Genomic DNA, 21,839 nt, shown 5'->3' with positions numbered 1-21,839 from the left:
GAGACTGGAAACTTTTTTCTTATGAGATTTGTAAAACAATAACAACAGGAAGTAGTATGTACTTTAAAAAGAATTATTGCCTTGTGATGTTATTTCATTTTATATAAATATTGTTTAAAGTACATTGAAGCACAAGCTAAAACATTTCGTACTAATTCTGTTCATATAATATTGAATTAATTTTTTTGTCAATCTTATGAAATATTTGTACACACTCTTTTCACTCAATTTCAAGAGAGCCACTAGTCCCGTGCATCCACGTTAAACTATATTAATTTAATTCCCTTCGATTCTATTATAAAATCAATGCTCCGATTAAATAATAACGCTTACAATAAAAGGACCAAAATTTAATGAATCGAGTCACGTGTTCGACGCGCCTAATTTAGATCGATAAAGGCAGATACCCGCAGGGAGGATGAAACACTATATTTTTATACATTTTTCTGTCGCGTCCACGTTCGAAGAAAAAGCCCTAAAATTGTGAGGAGGGGGGTGGCGATGGATAGACATTTAATCTCGATTTCGGGGTCAACCGCCGATCGACGTCACCCTCGTCGCCAGAAGAAGGCCTCTGTCATATCTGCAGGGGATGATTCGACGTGACAGCTCTCCCTGGAGGGTTGCGTTGCCCTGCTAGCAACACCGGCCCCTCTCCCTCCCAGCCTGTGGAATAGAAAAGGCGGCGTTCGGCGCATCGCCGTAAGCGGCAATATACGTCGTGACGTCCGCGGATTCTTCGCGTGCCACTCACCCCCGCCCCCGTGCGGCTACCCTTCGACGTATGAGGTTTAATGACGTATAAACTATGCGCCGGATTAGCGACGCGGTTGTGCCCGGGGTAGTTTCACCCCTACGAGGCGCTATAAGACGCGTCTATGGGGCTACTCGGTGGCCGCGTTGATGGACAAGGGTGAACCGCACCCCTACGGACGCTCGCTTCCGCCCGCGTATCAGTCGTTCGCGCTGCTCGTAGACGATCTCGTTCGGTCGCGTCGTTATCGTCGAAATTAACGACGAAGGAGTCCGCGTGGTTGATTTAACCCCTCCAACCCTCCCCGAACCCCGAAACCACCGCGACGAGACAACAACGGATTTCGGGGAGACAGGTTTTGTTTCTCCCGTGCCAGAGACACGCTCTTTGATTTTAAACTAAAAACGTCATGCATTGTAAAGTAAAAAAATTGAAAGCGGAAAAAATTCCGCAGCGCGGTGCGCGACAAGGCTTTTTCCTCCGGTCGACAAGACAACGAAAGCGAAGTATGGAAACACGCAAACACGAAACAAAACGCCGAATGGATAGATACCTGTCGAACGCACGTGCAACCCGCCAGAGGAGAACAAAAATAAAGAAACACGGACGACCCGTGCACGACGGGATGGTTAATATATCACCGAAACGCACGTTTGGGAAACGTGTACGCGGAGCGTACCGGTATTTATGGTGAGAACGACCATGTAGTTTATTTAATTAAACGGTTTGAGATTTGATTTGGAACGAAATTGTATCTTAATGCTATAGATACGAGTATATTGTACGTTCGTAAATTATTCATAGGGGTTGATTGGCACTGACAAGGGGTAGAACCGTCACACTTCGAGTTTAATGTGCTTTTGCAGAATAATGATAGAGACGTTTTGGTGTATGCAAAATATTAGGCGTAGATGTTCAACATATTTTAAGATATAAATAGAATGGGACAATTATAAGTTAGCTTTGTGTAACCCCCATTCGTAAGTTTTTGCGTATTTTTGTATTGGAAATAAATATGTACCAAGTAGGAATTTATTGATGCTGCGATACTATAAAATTAAATAGAATACGATTGAAAAATTATTTGGAATTAAATTATACGTCAAGGGGTTAAAATCGAGGCAATTCAATTTGTGCCCTTCCCTTATAAAATCTGCAAGAAATCTATTGACCAATTAACGTCTTAGCCTCTGTGGTCGTTGTATGGACTGATGGTAATGTACCGAAGAGATTGAAAGGATTTTTACTAATTTTTTGAATATACAGGGTGTTAAAGTAGGACGAAAATCATCAAAGCTTCGTTAAGAAGTTATTAACGTTTAAAGTTTCACTTGTACTGAATTTTTTTCTCGAATATGCGCAGAATTTCGGGGGTATGTCTATTCACCAAAAATGATCGTAATTGACTCCCACAACCGAAAATAATTTTTCCAAAACGATTTGAAATTTTTTTTTTCCGTCGAAAAATTTCACACCTTCTCGAATTTCTTTTTAGAAAGTGGGTAGGATTTCGGGGGTATGTCTATTCACCAAAAATGCTTGTAATTGACCCGTGCGACTAAAAATAATTTTTTTAGAATGATTTAAAATTGTTTAATTTTGTCGAAAAATTTCACACCTACTCGAATATTTTCTCGAAATTGGGTAGGATTTCGGAGGTATGTCTATTCACCAAAAATTATTGTAATTGACCATCGCAACTAAAAATAATTTTTTCAGAATGATTTGAAATTTTTTAATTTAATTTTTTAGTAACTTTTTAACGGATCCTCAATCAAGAAATTGATATCCTTGATTCTCGTCTTATTTTGGCCTCTAGAATCTGCCATTAAATGTAGAATCTCCCTGTACATCTAAATCGTAAAATTGAAAAATATACGACCATTTGTATATTTGACCAAGAACGAATCCGGGGCGATTTCTCGATATCTTAACAGAACAGTAAACAATGTCTAACCGAAATATGAGAAAGGGTACCCTTTGAGGTTAACGTATTAAAATATTAACGCTTCGTCGCGTCGTTGATCCTGGAGTTCCAACGTTCGAGAGCCAACACCCGCCGCGAATCATTGTCGATGTCGGTGTCGTTATCGAACCGCAACGAGTTCCCAACCTACCCCACGACGTCGGTGCTGCTTAACTAGAAAACAAAGTGCGATTGTTGTCGGCTCGAGCCTCGTTCCCGAGGTGCATCCACTCGTCCCGCGCCCCCAACCACCCCCACGACGCGAGATTCGGCGTCAGGGTTCGAGAAATCTTGCCGATGGTTAACACGCACAAAACACGGATAATTAGCCGGACAAAGAAAGACCGTGTGTTCGAAAGCGAGAGTAAAAAGTAAAAGCGTGCGTGGCAGCGAGAGAGAAAGAGAAATGGGAGGGGGAGGGGGGCAGAGGGAGGAGCAGGAGACTTTGGAAAACGGAACGAGCGCGACAACGGGAATAAAGAGAGCGAGCAGGAGAGAACGAGAGTGCACAAAAGGGCCCCGACAACAAAGTCAAGTGGGGCACAATGAGCCGCAGCGTGAGTACGTTGAATGCCATGGTCGTCTCGTGCAGTCACGGTCCCATGGCTCTTTACCGGTCGTCCTACTGCTCCGTGTCTCATGGTGTGGTCATGGTGTGTCTACAAAGGCGTTGATTCAATAACCTGACCCTGTCACCGATATAGAAAATTGCTGGACCCGGCGAGGGTGCCGCGATTCGACGTCGCTGGCGATCACCGTCATCCTCCGTGCCGGAATTTATCAGGGAATCATTGGGAAAACGCGTCACCGATAAGGATTCACTTTATTCTTCGGTGTTGTTTGTAGCGCGAGATAACTGGCGATCGACGATTAGATAGTCGAAGGTGGAATGGTTGGACGAATGATACAAGTAAAGCGTAATGGTAATTGGACATTCGACATTGTCAAAAATATAGCACTTTTAGCTCTTATGGAGTAACTTCAAATTCCTGAGACCACACATTAATTGTTTTCTTATCATCTTGCAAGGCTAAAATTCATCAGATCTGCTATAAGTAATTATGTCGAATTTTTAACTGAAACTTTCTGCATAAATAAATAAAAGGTTTATTTCGTGAGATCGCCATCAATGGGAGCCATGAAATGGGAGCTTTGTAAAGGGTTTTTTCAACCCCTATAATAATTCGTATCTTCGCAAGCAATGAAATAAAATTAGTAAAATATATTTGCATAAAAAGAAACATAATTTATAAGGAATCTATTTAAAAGCTTCTATTTAAACGAGAAGCTTTGATCACCAATGTTAACCAATATTTAATAAAATATCCCCCACCTTCGAACCCTTGAAATGCACAAAAACTCCACTAGCGTTCGACAATTCTATCCTGCAACTTTTAATACTTTAAACCAAGTTTAGAAACAAAAATAATTCTTAAATACTTACAAGAATCCCTTCCTCCGTTTAATTTTACTTTAAACGGAATTTCACCCTGGAAATATCGAGTCCTGCAACCCAAAAGTCTTTCCAAAGCACCGGTTCCGTAATGAAAAACAATGAAGCGATAGCAGGAGGATACTTTTTATCGCATTTTTCGGGATCCTGTACGACCCCGTGCACCGGCAGGTTACGGTTCGCGACTCTTCTAGCGAATTTGAACGGCACAAAAAGACCCGCCCAGACGTTTTCCCGTTTGTCCAAAAGGACTCGACGCGAGTCGAAAGAATCGTTCGCGATAGCGCGCGATTGTTCTCCCCGCAAAACCCGTTCGCGCGAGACTGTTATCAGAACCGCCGTGTTATTCGTATGTGCGTAATTTAATGCATCGGTGACACGGTCCGGATTATCGAATCAGCGCTTTTATGTGGACACCGTGACTGCGAAATGGCGTTAATAGACCCTGACGTTTCAGTCGACGTCTCTCGCGGTTTCTTTTTTTTCGCCTGCCGGCCCGATAACGTCGCTATCAGCCGCCTGGGGGAAACGGCGCGGCGAAAATCGTGGAAAAAATGAAAGAGACCGGGTCCCGGCTTGATAACGCCGCTACCAAACTATTACGGAAAATCAACGATTAAAATTGGCCCCGAATCGGCGAGAAAGGAACGAGGATATCCCAATTTACGTACTTTCAACTTTCAACTCCAGCGTGTACCTAAAAGTATAGTTGATCGTGTATAGTAAATTACAAAAGTATTCCCCTTTACTCCAATCGTCGACGATGGATGTTGTTTTTGGAGGCAGGTTTAAAGTTTTTTGTTATTTTCTTTGAGAGTGCAAGAGATCAACTATTAAATTTAAAAGACATCAGGTATATTTCAAATTCTTTACTGTGAAAAATTATAGTGATAGAAGATTTTGTTGATATTTTGAAAGTCCTATAGTTGATCGTGTATAGCAAATTACAGAAGTATCCCCCTCCATTCTAATCGTCGACGATGGATGTTGTTTTTGGAGGCAAGTTTAAAGTTTTTTGTTATTTTCTTTGAGAGTGCAAGAGATCAACTATTGAATTTAAAAGACATCAGGTATATTTCAAATTCTTTACTGTGAAAAATCATAGTGACAGAAGATATCGTTGATATTTTGAAAGTCCTTGGAAAAGTGAAACTTACACGGTCGATAGATAACCGGTGCAATATCATAGTACCAAAAAATTTGATTTCTTTGGGCATTTTGGACGACGCAGTACCGACGCAAGTCGAAGAAAACGCTTCATTCTTTTCGTTTCGTTTTTCACCGGTTGGTACCGATTTTTAATAGAAAAGTCCAGTGGCAGCGCAGCGGGAAAATAAATTATAAAGTAACGCTTGAGGAGCGCGCGTTAAGCCCGTTCCCGCGTGAATCCGGAGTGATGGATAGAACGTCGAGATATTTCGAAAAGAGCGGAAAGAGGGTAGAGAGAGAGAGAGAGAGAGCGAAAGGCAGAGAGGCAGAGAGGCAGAGAACCCGATTCAGAGGATTGTCGACAGAGATCGCCGCCGGTCAAGCTCGACAATCCTGATAAATGAAAGAAGCAAATGCCGAATTCGGATTCCCAATAAGGGTGGTCGATGTCAAGCGACGTGGAACGGCTGGATGGAAATGAGGGTGGAAAAGAGTGGACGCAAGAGGCGGCTTTAACCCCATGACGTCGTCGTCTGCCGGCGACGATCTGGATCTATATTCCACCCCTCTCGCGTCTGGCCTTCCGCGTTATTTCGTGCACGAATATTTCATCGACTGTATTCTGTGACCTCGAGTCTCATTCGCAGGGTCTTCTCTTCGTCCTCTGGCTAGATTCTCTCTGTTTCATTACCATCGAGAACTTTCCACGAACGTTACTTTTAACCTTTTCGATACTAACGGTAACTAGAATCATCCATCTGTTGAATATTATGCTAAATAAATACGACAGAGTTTCGACCTAAGTATGTATTTAATTAATGTAGTTTTACAAAACGAAAATGCTGTTCTTAGCTTGACCTCCTCATGTAGTAGTGACCTTTGCAAGGGTGGGGACTGCACCAATGAATACAAATTTTCATTAAAAATACATGCTGTTTCCTACGATTATAGTCACTCGTTAAAGTTTTGTAGATATTCTTTTATTTATTTGGTGGGTAAACACCCTCTATGAGGAAGTGAAAAAATAAGGAGCATAATTATACACGAACTTACACAGGAGAATACATTGTTCTCATCATAAGTGAACTACGAAGTTACTGCAGTGTTTATAATTAAATATTCGAAGTCTCTAGCAATCTAATTGCCTCTGTCTTAAAATTATCAGAGGATAAATTAAACAAGTTGAAGTCGATAAGAGAGTTGGCTAGATTATAAAAATTCTGCTAATTCATTCGTGGTTACTCTTATTTTCTGACCCTTCTATTATTTTAGTCATTTACACTAAATATCGTTCTTACTTCAAATTTTGCGTATTCAAATGAATAGCTTTTGCAATACCAAGATTTAAGATTGATCAGCCACAGATGAACGATTCCTAATTGCTAGTACATATAAAACACTAAGCTCGTCGATCAATTTATCTCTGAGTAGCACATCTATTCTTCCAATATTTACAATTTTTTGCGGTATAATAATTTCATTTCCAAGCCGTTTATAATATCCAATTAGAGAAGCTACATTCTGCAGCGACGAGAATCCTCTTTTCCCGCTAAATGCCGCGTGTGAATACCAGAAAGCTCCAGAAAATATTTCACATTTTTAAATTGTAACTTATCGCAACGAATACTTGCACTGTCGCATTACATTATTATTGCAACAAAAAATAATTTCAACTATGACGATTTACGATCCTCCATCGTCGTTCTGAAAGCAATTGCATTCTTTCGATGCAAGGAATTTTACATGCGTCGAAGTTTAACGTCACAATTATTGCTGAATCACCTCGTACTCGACAAGTAAGCCATTGATCAAGCTAAGCGATAGTCGGATGGAGCAAAGTCTGACGTATACGATGAATGAATTACAATCTAATCGCAAAATTATAATGTTATTTTTAATAATCATGAGAAAACATCGAAACTTCTAAATGAAAACGCATGCAACTTCTGAAAGTTTAGGGATTTAAGAACATTTTAATAAAATATTAAAATAATTTTACATGCAACACTTTAAACGCCAAGGGAGATGCTCTGCTATAGACTTTACAAAAATTACGCTAACATCTTTCCCTCATCGATTTCTTTTAAATCACGAAAGTAGAACCACGAAATCGAAAACGAAAAATGCGAGGCAGTCGTTTCACGAAAAATTATTTTAATTTTGAATTCCCAATTTGCCTTAATTGTCTTAGATGATCAAAGACAAGGAAAAGTCAGTTTGCTATGTTATTAATAATTACAAAAAAAAGAACTTCGTAAATTTACGGGCGCTCAGCGAAAAGATACGAAAGAAACATTTTGGAAAATGTAACTTTATACGGTTCACGTTTTATTTCTCAAGCAAAATGATCAAATACGACCTAATCATTGGCCCAAAAGCAGGAATGCCTTCTCAAGCGATCTTTCAACTCGGAGAGGACTCGAAAGTGGAAACAAGGCTGGGCAAGTAGTTCTCTTGTTCGACCGGGCACCAAAAAAGTGGTACTCAGCGTCCGAAACGGAACAGGAGTTACGAACCTCCAGCAAGCGTAACAACAACAACGTTAACAATAACAGCAACATCCCCGTGAACATCCGGCGGTGATCCAAAACGCATATTCGTTGCTTCCGGGCTAACTTCCACTCCCCCGTTTTCCTGCCGCGTTACATCAAGCTGGCGGGGTTGCTCGCGTTTCCGTTCTCCTCTCTACCTCTCTCACTCTCTCTCTTTCTCTCTCTCACCCTCTCTGTCCCTCTCTTCCTGTTAGTCTTTGTCTCTCGCTCTGGACGCTCTCTCTGGATTCTCTGTTTTTGCCCGTGCTCGTCTCCGTTCGGCTGGATGCAATCAATAAGACATTCGTGACGCGACGGTTATGGCTGATGGGGACGTGAGCACAGGGGCCAACGGCCAGCCCCATGAATATCTTTCGATAGATTGCACATTGGCCTCGTTCACCCCCGATGCGTCGCGATGCGTCGATCCCGAGCAGGGGATCGAGACGGGACGAGGGTGGACGATGTGCAGCCACGCGTCCACTGCGGTTAACTTTTCGTCTTTCTCTCTTTTTCTTCCCACCCCGTTTTCACCCTCGTTCGCCACTCTTCTGTCTATGTCTCTTCTTCGTTGTTTCCTCCGGCAGGTTTGTTTCATCGAACGACGAAAGGTAGGAGAAGGGTTGCAAGATGGAGACGTTAAGGAAAAATAGTAGAGAAGTTTTGTAATAGTTGTTCGATATACAGGGTGAGGCACGAATTGGCCCCTACGATTTTTCAGCACCTTTCGATGGTCTGGGTTAGGTTAATCAGTATTTAACCGACAAGAAATTGCAGTTGCTTAAATGTAAAACAAATTGATTTTCGATAAAAAATTAAGGTCACTGTTATATTTCTAAATTGAACTAGGTATTTTTAACTTAATAGGATCGTAGGCGACGTCGAGACGAATTCAACAACCTGTTACACTATGATCTTCAGATGGCATTGAAAGAAAAATTGCCATGAATCGATTGCCACAATATTTGTAATTTTTCGACGATACATAACACTAACTCGCACTTAAACGTAAATAAATGCTCCAAAAAAATAAATTCACAGTATTTAAGTTTTTCTAAAAGTTCCGCAAGCAAGTGAAACACGCGTATAAAAAAAAAGTATTCCATATTAGGGCAACTTACCCTACAGTATAAAATTCCACCGGAACCGATTCAAGAAACACAAAGTCGAACGAATCACCGTTCCCCGATTATCATACCAGCCGTTTCCGCGATTGCTCCTGGCCAACCCCGTCAGGATTCCTTTCCGACCGATTCGTCGCGCGTCAAAGCCTGAAGTTCGAGAGTCGTTCAACATTAATAATGCATACATCTCGGTGTCCGTCGTGTCCAACCGTCCCATAAAACTGCACGCGAACGCATATGCATAGGGAAACACGGGATCGTGGAGTTTCCACGGGCGATCCTTCAGCGATTCAAGGGCTGCGAACGCTTCCACGCGGAATTTGTCCTCGTTAAACGGTCGAAGCCGTTCGTCGACAGCCGTGTCCCTTAAACTACCCAGCATCCAAACGTTTCCTTTTCGCCTCGTCCTCGTCGGTCTCGATACGAAAGACGTCTGGTCTCTGTTCCTCTCGTCGCGTTCCTCGCGGTACACGCATCGCGTCCGTGGGCCTGGGGTCGCGGGAGTTTTCGGACTGATTAGCATTTTTTTTTCCCTTCTTCACGCTTCCAGCGTGACCCGATGACGCCCGTGGCCGGACAATGAGGCTACTTATTTATTTAAATACCGGGCATCCTGTCCTTTCACGCGAAGATTTATGCACGCCGCCGAGCTAATTGCCGGCCCATTATCCGGATAATGGTATTCCGTCGCGTAACGACGCGTCGTCTGCCGTCCTCCTCTCCCCTGTAACCCAGACCACCTCCCTCCCCCTTGTACCCCCCTATATTCCTATCGTCCCTTTTTTACTCCCCGTTTCCACGGACGCGTCCCGTCCGCCTGTTTCCACGGCCGGGCTTACGTGTGGCTCCTCTTCCTCGGACAAAGGACGCGTCGTTCACGGAATATCCGATCGACTCGTTCAAGGATGCAAGAAACGATAGGCGGCGCGTCCGTGACGCGTCGAACGTCGCCAAGTTCCTCCGCCAATTGCGAAATTTTCACTTTTTCGAGCGCTCGCGGCTCCAACTTTATCCTATTTGCGATTTCCAGCGGGCAATGATCAATTACAGTTTGACCCTTAAGTGGCCTCTCAATATTGATTTTTACCAAATTGGTAAATGGAGATCAACTTTCCTTTAAAGCATTTGAAAAATAATGAACTAATGGAGGATCACATAAATTTTTAAATAATGTATTTTCACTAACCCACTTAAGGGTTAATGATTAATTTCAAATTTTGTATGTACAACATTATCTCAATGCAATTTAATTTTTCTTATAAGTACAATTTTTCAATATTCACTTTTTACGTTAAATTTTACGGTAGCCACGTAGATTAAAATTCAAATATTTAATCTTTACTCAATTTTGTTAAAATTTGGTACAAGTTCAGATCAGTGTAAGTCGTTGCAATCACTTGACTTGGCGAATTGTATCGGAGACTGATCGCTTAACGCGCGATAGACCTTCGGAATCTTATCGGGGCGCATCAATCGCTCACTTTCGCAACAGGTGTAACAAGCAGGCTGACGTAAACTAACGAACAATGCGGCTGCTGGTATATATTTTCACGTGTATGTTGAGATTTCTGTGCAGAGTCGGTGGAGTATCATTGAAAAGGGGGTTGATAATAGCGTTGCGCGGCTGTGACGACGCGGACCACCGCTGAAAATAGAAACGATGACGCACGGGTAGCGTTAGATCAACGGAGAAGGTCTGTAATAAATAACCGTTAAACGTACGTCATCGCGTACAATGATTAAAACGAAAATCCTTCGGACGCCGAGGCCTCGTGAAACGTCCAGGAAACAGGTGGCAAGCGTACCGATTGCGACTAAACGCGCAACAGATCGACAACGATGACGCTCATTACGGCGAAACGTCACGATCACACCCTGTCCAACAGGGAAAAACGTCAATGGGCAACCGTATTCGTCAAAGGATCTTCTCATGGACGGGCAAAAGCGCTCGACAAACCGCGGCTGCGCTGAAAAAGATCTCCAAAGCCCGATGTGCACAAAATACTTTTCAACGAGTTCGCCATTCAAAAGAATGGTTCTTGGTATATATCGCGGACATTGATTTCTAAACGGGCTGTACCGTAAACGAGCTTTCTCTCTCTCTATTTCCACCCTGTACGACCCACCCAACCCCCTCGCGGCGGCCAGCCACGTCGAACCCCCGCGAAACGCTCGAAAACGCGCTTTCGCGTTCCCATCGAATTGGGAAAACAGGCAAAGGGTTGCTCTCCCATTGCCTTTCAGCGTGGCCTGGCCAGACGACCCGGGGCTGGGGGTGGCTCTGGAAAAGAGGAAGAGGGGGCGGCCGAGCCGAAACGTTGCGCGCGGCGTAGACGGGATCGGATGAAGGGCCAAAAGCGTGGAGAATCGAATGATAATCGAATTACAGCGTGACGGTGTCTACGTACGACCGCGTGTTATTTATTCATGCGGGGAATCGACGAGCCGGAACCCGATGCACAAGCATGATTCTGAGGCCGATAGTTGCGCTCCTCATTAGTAAAATGGTCGACTTTTGCTTCGATTTGCCGTTACGTTTACTTATTTTATTTTTATTAGGAGGAGTTCCCCTAGTACCAGACACTTAAGGTTTTTCTTAAATCATTGAACAAATATAATATTTTATGCCTTCCATACAAGTAATATTATTATAATAGTTAACTGAAACTTTGGTTAAATTTTGGTATACAATTTGAACAGATCATTAGGTGTTCCCTAGTACTGGATATAACGTAAGTTCAGAACGTAACTCAAAACAATTTCAATGTAATTTACAGCGATCGTAAACATTCACACATTCAGGGATATCGACACAAGCTTCGTGTACCCATTTTTCACAGCTACAACACTGAATCCAGTCTTTTTTGTTGCTTTCTAAATAAACCACGCAAATGGTTTCCAAATTTGATTCTCATAGTTAGAATATCCTGGTTTGTTTGTTCTTTCTTTCTTTTTTTGTTCTCTTTCTCCTTGCAGCGTCTAATAATGGCACCAGAAACTTTTAACGCATTTTTCTCGAAACTATATCTTTGAAAGTTCTAATCGATCGATTTGAAATTTACAATAAATCTTCAAGGGACACGTCTTTACAGTAGGAACCAGAGATATTAAGATCTGTCTTGTTGTTCTATTTCTTTTTAATCTCAAAGAAGAAAAAACGAGAACAAATTGGCACTTCAGATTTGAAGTGTTACTAATTAAAAAAAAATTCCAATATTGAATTTCTTTGAACCTGTTTCTCGAATATCGTTATCGAACTACTACATTTTGTACTATTTTTTATCACAAAATTTTATTTGTATTCTCGAAACAAAAGTCTCATAGTTTCTTCGTAAAAAATTTACAAACAATGTAAGTTTTATAATTTCTCCTATGAGAACATTCGGTAAATTGTATTATCTGCGTCGATAGGTGATAAACATTTTTCCTATAGAAGATATCAGAGTGAACGTCATGTAATTGTTGCGAAAAGACATTGGAATGCATTACGTGTAACCTTCTAAATAGATTAATATTGCATAGTTCAAAAGACAATTCCTTGCCATGACTGTCCAGCCTCATTTACTATTTAATAATTAATGGTATCTTCTGCTGCTGTTTTAATTTAAAATGTCTACGAATTTCGTCGTTTCTAACGTACCAAAGAGCATTTGTTATTACTCCAAACAATGGTGGATTTAGAGATGCGACAAATAAATATATATTACATTCCACAAATGTTTTTGAGTATGTACTTGTATACTAAATCGCGCAAAAGAAGAAAGAAAGAAAGAAACATATTCTAATCGTGTGGGGTTCTCGATGCGTTAATAGCACGAATGGCCAGTACAGATATCGTATCAAATATCGATCTTTTTAACTCGCTTCCAAAATAATTGGACGTCGTTCCAGTGTACGTCGTCTTGAAGAAAGAGGAAATCGACGGAGGCGTCGTCTTCTTCGTGTAATCGTGGATTACCAAGAGCAGTCGATTGCTGCATTCACCGTCTGGGACCGAACGTCCGTGAAATAACATTAATTTCCGGTTTTCATTCGCAGCCGCGGCAGATCCGTCAGCGACGCGAACGCCGGGCTGCATAAGGCAGCGATATACGCGCTGATTAGAATTCGACGTTAAGAAACCGGGCAGCCAGAAGTTTCGCGAGAAGGGACGATCCTATTTAAAAAGTTTGATTAAGAAAGCCGGTCGCGGCATTATTCTCATGCTAATTGGGCGCGGACGCGGGGACACGGCGAAAAATACACGTCGAAATGGAAAAGAAGCGGTGCATTTTTCTCATCAGTTCTCCCAGCCATCTTTCCTTTTCTCGGCGCCTCTCCAATTTGGCCTCTTCTCGCGAGCCTCCCCGGGGCTCCGTCGCGCGGATCATTATTTATTCTATCTTGTACGCGTTTAATCGCCGATCGAACCGACCAGCGAAAAATCGAGCGAGTCGTTGGAAAAAATCTCGTTGAAACTTTCCTTTTCGGTCTGTTCCTCGAAATTCTTCAGGTTCGGGGCTCTCCCCCTCGAGAGAAAGAGAGAATCATATGCACCACTTCGCGGCCAAGATCCACGTTTCCTGCGAATGGCGGAGCGCGTGGTCCGGAAGTAGGGTTCTCGAGCCCGCGTATTTCCTCCTCCAACCCCCTTTTCACTTCGAGCGTTCTCATTTTTTTTTTTTTTTTTAGGGAAGTCGCGCCCTTAACGCTCAGACACGAGCCGCTGTTTATGGGCTCGACGCGCGTACGTCCTTAATGCTCTGGAACAGAGGATCCTGTCGGGGTATCCGTATCCTGAAACATCCCCTGGAACGTTATATGTACACATAAGTCGGCTATATACGCATACCGGACGAACGCCTCGTAGTCGTAAAAACGCGCGGCTTACGCGCATTACGAGGAAATCCCGACGATTTTTCATCCCCCTATGGAAGAAGCTTTCAACCCGCGGGCCTCCGAAAACGCGTTGAAAATTGTTTTCGAAAGGATTTCACGGGACGACGCGATCGATCGTTTCGACGAGGAAACAGTATCATGCTAATTTTGTAATTTATCAACAGTTATCAAACTTATATTGAAGTAACACTTTTCTACAAATTTTGAACGACTGTTATTGTTTGATATTGGAAATACATACGTTTCTTCTGAAGAAATGCAAGTTTTACAACGTTCGTAGAAGTTCTTACAAACATCTTTGATACGCCTCCTTCGAGATAGAATCTACATATATGTTGTACATGATCTATCTAGAAAACTACGGAATGTACTTAATATGTAAAAATATAAGAAATACTTAAAGTAAGATACAAATTATTATATTTTATCTCTACAAAGTTCCCATTTCACTAATTCTATTAATGAAAATATGAATTTGCTTAAAGATCCACAGTCTAATAATCGCCTTACAGGTTTTCTACAGGTTTCCCCTACATACGATTGCATACAAAGTAGCAATTTGGGCAGCCATAATCAATGTACCACGATATAATGTTGCAGTTAGAAAAGTGAAATTCTTGATTGTGGTCTTAATTCAATGATCACGGGGTGTAGAGTGTGACCATACAGCAAAAGAATGTTTCAAATTATTTATTCAATTGAGGATTCATAAGTAAATATTTTAATTGTTACAATTTTGTTAAAATGAAACTTTATTAATGGAAGATACTCTACATTATACACGGTGTTCGGCCACCCTTGGAAAAAAGTTGAATGGGAGATTCTAAAAGCCAAAATAAGACGAAAATCAAGAATATCAATTTCTTGATTGAGGCTTCGTTAAACAGTTATTAAAAAATTAAATTAAAAAATTTCAAATCGTTCTAAAAAAATTATTTTCAGTTGCGGGGGTCAATTACAAGCATTTTTGGTGAATAGATATACCCTAGAATTCCTAGCCATTTTCGAGAAAAAAATTCCTTACCGAAAATATAATTTTTGTCCAGAAATGTTACCCCGAAATTTCATGCGAATCTTTAAAATATCATAACTCCTGAACGGATTGGACGATTTTGATGTTTAAAAAAGCAAACTACGCGTATTTTGATGGAGAATATGTAGAAATTGCAAAAATATTCAAAAAGTTGATTCTTGACACCGCAAAATGAGAAAAACCTCATAAAAATGGCTCATTATTCAAACAGCCATAACTCCTGCAATAGTGAATATATTTCAATGAAACTTTTTTTTGAAGTAGAGTTCATGGGTACCTACAAAAAAGTATTAAACAACTTTTCTGTAGAGCGTCATACAAAATTACTAAAAATGGAAAACGAATTTTTAAGAAAAATCGACAGGGGGTAGGTGCCTAAATTTTTCTACGAAAATAAAAAATTTTAAATCGTTCTGAAAAAATTATTTTCGTTTGCAGGGGTCAATTACAAGCATTTTTGGTGAATAGATATACCCCCGAATTCCTAGCCACTTTCGAGAAAAAAATTCCTTACCGAAAATATAATTTTTGGCCAAAAATGTTACCCCAAAATTTCATGCGAATCTTTAAAATATCATAACTCCTGAACGGATTGGACGATTTTGATGTTTAAAAAAGCAAACTACGCGTATTTTGATGGAGAATGTGTTGAAATTGCAAAAATGTTCAAAAAGTTGATTCTTGACACCGCAAAATGAGAAAAACCTCATAAAAATGGTCCAATATTCAAACAGCCATAACTCCTGCAATAGTGAATATATTTCAATGAAACTTTTTTTTGAAGTAGAGCTCATGGGTACCTACAAAAAAGTATTAGACAACTTTTCTATAGGGCGTCAGACAAAAGTACTAAAAATGGAAAACCAATTTTTAAGAAAAATCGACAGGGGGTAGGTGCCTAAATTTTTCGACGAAAATAGAAAATTTTAAATCGTTCTAAAAAAATTATTTTCAGTTGCGGGGGTCAATTACAAGCATTTTTGGTGAATAGATATACCCCCGAATTCCTAGCCACTTTCGAGAAAAAAATTCCTTACCGAAAATATAATTTTTGACCAAAAATGTTACCCCAAAATTTCATGCGAATCTTTAAAATATCATAACTCCTGAACGGATTGGACGATTTTGATGTTTAAAAAAGCAAACTACGCGTATTTTGATGGAGAATGTGTAGAAATTGCAAAAATGTTCAAAAAGTTGATTCTTGACACCGCAAAATGAGAAAAACCTCATAAAAATGGCCCAATATTCAAACAGCCATAACTTCTGCAATAGTGAATATATTTCAATGAAACTTTTTTTTGAAGTAGAGCTCATGGGTACCTATAAAAAAGTATTAGACAACTTTTCTATAGGGCGTTAAACAAAAGTACTAAAAATGGAAAACGAATTTTTAAGAAAAGTCCACAGGGGGTAGGTGCCTAAATTTTTCGACGAAAATAGAAAATTTTAAATCGTTCTAAAAAAATTATTTTCAGTTGCGGGGGTCAATTACAATCATTTTTGGTGTATAGACATACCCCCGAAATCCCACCCAGTTTCGAGAAAAAAATTCGAGAAGGTGTGAAATTTTTCGACAAAATTAATTCGTTCAACGTTAATAACTTTTTAACGAAGCCTCAATCAACAAATTAGTATTCTTGATTTTCGTCTTATTTTGTCCTCTAGAATCTTCCATTATAATTTTTCCCAAGGGTGGCCATCAACGATTTGAAAGTGAATTTAAAAAGCTATGCTTTTAAAATGAAAAAATAACGTAACTATTTTATGTAAGGTAATAGAAGGTGAACGTAATGACTGAAAAACGAAATGGCAGTTTTCACTGTACTCGCAATTAATGGAACTGCGAATACGATCGATAGTTCGGAGGTGATTACTGAAATCGTCGACGATCGAGCGTCGGGGATCCTCGAATGCCACGGGTCGATCCTCGATTCGAGATGCCCGGTGGATACGAATGTCGGCCGTCTCCCGTACAAAAGTCACCTCGACTCTCCGGCGTGATGTATCTTCAGCGGTGAAATAAATCACGCGGCACATATATCATCCCCGGAGCCGCGCGGGGGTGACGACGCCGAGTAAAAAAGTAACTGAAAAGCTGGGCGAGCGACAAACCGCCGGCTTATCCAGTTACACGCCGGAGGGTTACCCATTTTTTCCCTTCATTTTGCATTTTCTCCTGCTACCACCTTCCCCACCTATCATTCAGGCCACGGCTCTCATCGTCGTCTGCGAGTCACCCTCGTTTTTAGCGCGTGAGCCCGAGCATTTTAAACTTTCATTTGTCTCGTACTACCTACGTCAACGCGGGGAACATAAGTGATATTCGAACAAGAAACAGTTATTCGAATTAATACTCGGACGACGCACCCGGGTCATTTTTTATCCTGGAAACCGTTTCGTACTACCGATCACGTTCAACATTGCGGGTTTGTATGATTTCTAATGTGATTCGTAATTTATAATCAGGTGCAGAGTACGGCGATCTTCCTAATAAATTGACCATCTTCAATCATTTTAATTTAGGTGTCATTAAGTTTGTAAATCCTTGAGATTGCTTGTAAATCCTAGAAATTGTTTAAATAGGTTAATTTTTACTCAAAAACTCGACGTTTCTATTCCTCTTGGAAATCTGTTTTTGCAGTTCATATTTCTTCTTCTAGGAGATAATGTTACAATGATTTCATTTTGTACTACACGAATCTTGCACAGGAAGGTACACACTTTATTTTAGAATAAAAACAATTGATCAAAATTTAATATAATTTTAAATACAGGTTATCAAAAAGAACCAATTTTAGTATGCAGTTATCGTAAGTTTTTGGAATAGAAGTTATCAGATTGGTATGTATTGGTCAAAATTCCACCACAGGCTTGTAATTTATGTTCGTTTCTTTACTTTCTGCTATATTTTTAATAATATAAATTTAAAATTAGCAAATCTTATTCTTATTATTCCTATTTTCTTTGTTATTTACGTACATTATATAATTAAAAATGTCATGCAACAGTGAAACTTTTACAACAAGTTCATTTTGTTTTCTTTAATTAAATAATTCAATTTCCATTTAACACAAAATAAGTAAAACTGATGTTCACAGTCTTAATAATCGTCCATAAAATTGTTTACAAGGATTTATGCCCTTTCAAGGTGAAATATAATTTTTCGCGTCTAAATCATCGTTCTCGAACACAGTGCAACGTGTACGTAAACGCTGCATCCGCAAAGGTATAACGGTTCGTTCGAACGAAAACGACGTTGCCTGTTGCTCTCACGGAACGCGTTCTCGAAACTCTCCCGAGGAATTCGACTTCGTGTTCGCCAATTTTCCCCGATCAGCTCGAATCGCTACGTTTCATGAGGGGACGAATGGAGGAAAGCTCGGGCCCCGAGTAGCCAGTTTCTCACGCACTCGAGGTCCCAGTCGTCAGGGCCAATTAGAAGGCGAATACGAAGGCGGCGGAGGGCGGTTCGAGGGGAGAGCAAATCGACTCTTCTTCGGTATCCATCGCCGGTCCTGACAGTATCTCGTATTCATGGATCGTTACGCGACGCTAATAATGTCACCGAACAGTCGTTTCTGTGGAACTGCCAAGACAATGGTTAAACCGGGGGTAAAAAGGGGGCCTTGGGTAGGAAAGCAGGAGGCTACTTTGTACGGGAATGCGGGAAGATTGTTGTCGCGGAAACAAAAAGTCACCGCGAAAGCACGAACACCCGGTATTAGCGTTCATCGAGACCCCTGATTACGGGCCACGCAGCGTGTGTGCGTATCCATTTGCCGCGGCCATTGTGCTCGCCGATCCGCTAGGAAGCATTGTGGTCAATGTGGGGGGGAAGGTAATAACGTGGCGCCTTGTTCGTCGATTAAACGACACATTGTACCGGACTTTTCTTTGATTGGATTACGGTTTACGGAGCGGAGAGCCGCGGCCCGGGAACCGTGAAAAATGACCACGCGACCGGCAAATCCCCGTGAGAAGTCGCGACTCCGGTCAGGGATCTTTCTTTTCAGCTCGATTCGACGGAACTTCTCCTCTTGGAGGAACTCCTTCGACACTGAGGTGTTCTTCGTGTTCTTTTTTTAATTTTTCAACTTTCGATCTGGGAACATCGGTGTCTTCGAATTCCTCTTTTGGGCAAGGTTGATCTTTCTTACACGAAGCAAGCTAGTTCCCCACGGTACAGTCGACTAAAATGTTACGATATTTCTAATTTAACTGTCCCAGTAATCGAATTGTTAGAAATAATCTTAATAATTTCTATATTCAATTGGTTAGAATGAATAGAATTAATATTCTGCTACAAAGAAGATATATCTGTAACGAGACTCTTAAAATTTACTCTTTTCCGAGTACCGAACCCAAGATTTATGAAGCAGATTCATTATAATCGTTTACTTTTGCGTTTCAGCCTGAGAAGTAAATAAAATTGCAGAGCAAACAGTATTAAAAGTTATATAATCATTTATGCCTCCAAAGCCTTCAAAGCAAATAGTAAAAAATTTAGAAACCAACAGAATTAAAAACATACATAAATTTTCAAATATTTAAAATTTTTATGCCTTTTGATTCTTCTTATTAGGTGTTTTGGTATCGAATTTTCTAAATATTATCATTATATATTGTATCGATCCCAGGAACTTCGAATTCCTTTTCTGGACAAGAGAACGTTGATTTTTAATACACGAAGAAAAATAGTTTCCTACCGTGGCGAAAGAAATAGTTGCCGCAACTAATATTTTAATTACTTAAATAGTATTAAACAATGGTCGGAGCAGCAAACAAAAACTTCTAATATTAGCAACGACAGTATTTGCTACAGTGATCTGCATAAATTGCTGCAGTAAGATGAACGCCTTTTCTGTCGTAATCAAGTATAATCGCAGGTCTAACAATCTCCAAAATTGAATTTTGAATCGAAGCTAATTTAGTTTTTAGAAAAGTATAAAATATCTAGTTATTTAACTAGATATTCGAAAACTCTTCCAAAATATAAACGTTGTGTTACATAAATCATTTAAGAGTAGTTTGAAAACACGCATTAAAAAAATATAATAATTAATTGTAATTAAATAAATATTGAAACAATGCCTTGTGACATGTTCCACTGTTTAATAGTATAAATGTATGTGATTGTATATTACTACTTGCTACTGCTTGCTTCTGCTGACCATTTTTGATATATCTGGCAACGTATAATGATTACTACTGGCTACTGTCTGTCTCTGCTGGTCTTTGCTGACTACTGATGACCACACCTGATACTTCTGACAACGTATAACGATTACTACTTGCTACTGCTTGCCTCGGCTGGTCTCTACTGACCACTTCTGATATATCTGGCAACGTATAATGATTACTACTGGCTACTGTTTGTCTCTGCTGGTCTTTGCTGACTACTGATGACCATACCTGATACTTCTGACAACGTATAATGATTACTACTTGCTACTTCTTGCCCCTGATGGTCTCTGCTAGCATCAGTTTGCCTCCACTGGCCATTGCTACCCCTGCTGACTTCTGCTGACCATTGCTGACGACTCCAGAAATATCAGGATTTGTCAGCAATGGACAGCAGTAGCAAGTAGTAATCTTTTTACGTTGTCAGAAGTATTAAGAGTGGTCAGTAGCAGTCAACAGGGGCCAGTGGAGGCCAACACAGAGAAGTAGAGACTAGTAGAGGCATGTAGAGAGCACCAGAGGCTAGCAGAGAGTCAGTCGTAATCATTATACGTTGTCAGAAGTATCAGAAGTGGTCAGCAATGGTCAGCAGAGGCCTGTAGGAAAATTCAAAAATACATGCTACTTTATGATGGACTATACCGCTATCGACGACCAAAATGCCCAAGCTTGTCGAGAAGTAGTCCGTTCCATACAGGGGTAGATGACGTGCCAAATATAATAGATCGAAAAATTGTTAGTTTTATTGAACTTTTTCATATGATTGCTATGTACGTTACGAGAAGGCAAATATGAGCCTTTCTTTCTCGACTCCCACGAAACTCCTGCGATATTTTCTTTAACATTCTTTCACGAACACGTGTTGCTTTGGAATTTGGTCATATGCACGCTAGTTGCAACAAATGACAATCGTAATCAATTGCATTCACCGCCAATAGGTAGCAAAATTCTTTAATATCGCGGTGTTCCAAGCTAGGAACGTATTCCATATTAAGAAAGATTGCATTTCAACGTAACTGTCAACACGACGAATTACAGTAAAAGTATGCTCAACGAGTGTCCGTAAACCTAGGGTTAATACTGTATCGCACGCATGTATATATTTATTTCTTCGGTCTCATTATTTTGGCCCAACCTTTTAACGTTATTTAAATATTGCTACTCTCTGCAGAGGGCAGTTGCGGTCGGGGCTCGCGCGGTCAGTGACGCGCGATCGTCGCGAGCGCAGGGCGAAGCGGAGGACAGCCACGCGAGGAGGAAAAGCGCGCGAAGAAAAAGGTAGAGCGTACGAGCGGAGGAACGGGCGGGAAAGCCGCGGCGGACAGGGGAAAGCGAAGAAGGGAAGAGAAAAGCGGCGATCGCGCGGGAAAAAGACAGAAGACGGGGGTCGGGGGAAGAGGGAAGCGGACGAGAGAACGTGGCTTGGGCAGTGCGTATCGATCTGGCCGCGTTACGTGCGTGCCGGAGGTTGGGGTCCTGGCGTGGACCAATCGGAGGGCCACTCCTCTCCCTCGCTCTCTCCTTTGCACTCCGAGAACTTACTAGCGCCCTCCTAGTTACTCTTGTTCTTTCACCTTCTACCTCTCTCTCACTCTTTCTCTCTCTCTCTATCTCGGTCTTTATCTTTCTCTGGCTAACGCCGACGCGCACGCACACGCGCTATCGTAGCGTGTACCTGCTTGATTACGTCGACTGATAACGCAACGCGGCCATGTCGATACAATGAAATGGCGGACGTATCGGGGACCTTGCGTGCGGCGTACGGTT

This window comes from Colletes latitarsis, chromosome 7, assembly GCF_051014445.1.
Source record: "Colletes latitarsis isolate SP2378_abdomen chromosome 7, iyColLati1, whole genome shotgun sequence".
Taxonomy (NCBI): Eukaryota; Metazoa; Arthropoda; class Insecta; order Hymenoptera; family Colletidae; genus Colletes; species Colletes latitarsis.
The sequence above is the reverse complement of the archived record's forward strand: the minus strand, read 5'-3'. Positions refer to the sequence as shown.